The sequence below is a fragment of the Tupaia chinensis genome, unplaced genomic scaffold, assembly GCF_000334495.1.
Source record: "Tupaia chinensis unplaced genomic scaffold, TupChi_1.0 Scaffold000237_1, whole genome shotgun sequence".
Classification (NCBI taxonomy): domain Eukaryota; kingdom Metazoa; phylum Chordata; class Mammalia; order Scandentia; family Tupaiidae; genus Tupaia; species Tupaia belangeri.
The window spans coordinates 265,724-268,072 of record NW_006159715.1 but is presented as its reverse complement, the minus strand read 5'-3'; positions in this window follow the sequence as shown (position 1 = coordinate 268,072).

The window sequence follows — 2,349 nt, the reverse complement described above, 5'->3', positions numbered from 1 at the left end:
TAAACTCTCCCTTCTTCCTGTCTGATGCTGTAATTATTTTTCATACATCAGCATATCTATGCATATATCTCTTTGCTTCACTATTATTCTGATGGGAACAGTGTTGAAATCTAGTTGCTCTAGATATTTCACTATAGATCTAAATAAATATAAAGAGAGGCATCTTAATAGCTATCACTCTAGCTCTCAATGAGTTTTCTGTTTACTCCTTCTGATACATGATTGATGCTTTCATTCAGATTTCCAGTTCTGTTCCCCCCTCTTTCTCAATAGAGATACTTAAATCTAAACCAATCTGAAGCCAGTAGGTGCTGTGTTGGTGGTTAAGGTGCTAGACTCCCACATGGTTGACTGAGGTTCAAGGTCCAGAACTGGCAGCTTGAAAATCATGCTGGAGGTATGCACCTGCATGACCAAAATCCCAGGAGGAAGAGTGGAGGAGATGAGATTAAAGTGTGGTTATCTCCCTTGGAGAATGATTTCCCACTTTCCTCCTCTTTGTGTCTCTGATAAGCACATGTAACCTATGGCAAAACCTAAAAAAACAAAAAAGCTAAATCAATCTTATTAGATATAAAACTATTAGTTTGGGTCATTGGAAAAGTCATGATGTATTTTTCTTTATTTTTCTATGCAAAAATGTGTCATGAGTTTTCCAATGACCCAATGTAAAAAGGGCAAACTGAAAACCACCAATTTCCAGAATAATGCAAAATAATATCAGGTAATAACCTCAACCACACTATAGGAAAACATTTCCTTTGAAAGTTAAGTCTCTCTGACACAATGAGGACCCTTTCCTGTCTAAGCTCTATTTCTTCATACTTAAAGATAGTTGGGTCTTATTGTTCCTAAGTGAGGAGGGCTAGAATTACCTAGCAAGTGGCACAGTGATCAGGAGCCACCTTTGTCACGTTCATGTTGTCTGCAGACCCTTAGAAGCAGTGGTCTGAGTCTAGGTCCTTTCTGTGTGTACTTAGCCAATCGCTGCTTTGTGTCATCCATTGCATCTGTCTTGGCCATGTGAAGGACACACTATATTGCCAAATTAGCAACACAATATTGTTTAGCCAGGTACAATGTAACAGCCTTCCAATGACAGTCCACTTCATCCTCATTTTATAACTTACTACACAGTGATTGGTAGCTATGAAGTAATAATGCACATTCCATAATCAAAAAGGAAAATTGACTTTACAAATCAATTTTACAGAGAATCATTGCCAAGACCGTATTGTAGTGTTAACAGTTTCCCACTTAGAAATCCCAAATATGAAGTGGAATTTCACGACCCCCTCACCATCATCCTCGTTATCATCAGCACATTAGAGTAACAGTAGCAACGATAATGATGTACTCTTGGGACACTTATCTCCCTGCTTTTGTCAGTTATGAGTTTGAAAAATCGAAAGGGGGCAGCTTTCTGCAGCCTCAACGTTTCTCAGGTTTCCCGTGCGCACAGTGGTCAGTTAACAGGCTACTCTATTTCCAGAGTGTTGCACTGGACTCTGTATAAATTGTCCCACTGTATTTATTTATTTATTCATTTATTGATATCTAATATAAAGAAGAAATAGGCCTACTCTGACTAATCAGACACGACCATGCCAGTGTGTTTCTGGAAGTCATTTCTGGAAGTGCATCTTCCCACAAATTCCAAGAAGGCTGGTATCATTATAATGTTATTTCCTTCACAGTTCTGTGCATGATGAAGGGTCTAGTGCAGATCATGAGCTCATAAAAGAGTTATCGAATGAACTAATGTCAACAGGGGTCTGGCCCACAGGAGGGATGCAGTAAGTGATAGCTAAAAGAAATGTGTGTGGATGAATGAGCAAAAGGTGTCAGTATGGCTTGGTTCACAGTAAATACCTGAATGTCTTAGCTTTCGGACTTAAAATTTTTTGTAAAAGGAATAACAATAAATAATGAATATGTAATCTCTTTTTGCTCATTTCAGAATGGCTTTGCTTTAATTTTTTAATTTATATTATTTTTAATTGGCAAATTATAATTGTATACATTTATTGGAGTACAATGTGATATATCAATATTTGCATACAATTTGGAAAGATGAAATCAACCTAGTTTATATCTATTCACTGACCTAATACTTTTTATTTTGAGACATTTAAAATTTACTCTTAGTTATTACATGGCTAGACTTTGATTTAGCAAACATTTTCCTCTTCCAATGTGTTAATATCAAAACACAGAGATTTACATCAATGACACTACATGAAAATTCTTCACAAGGCCTTCTGTGAAATGAAGATGGTAGGGTGGCACTGTGTGGTACTGGAGCCACGTGTAAGGCTCTTTATTAAGGAACCTATTTTGTTGTTGTTG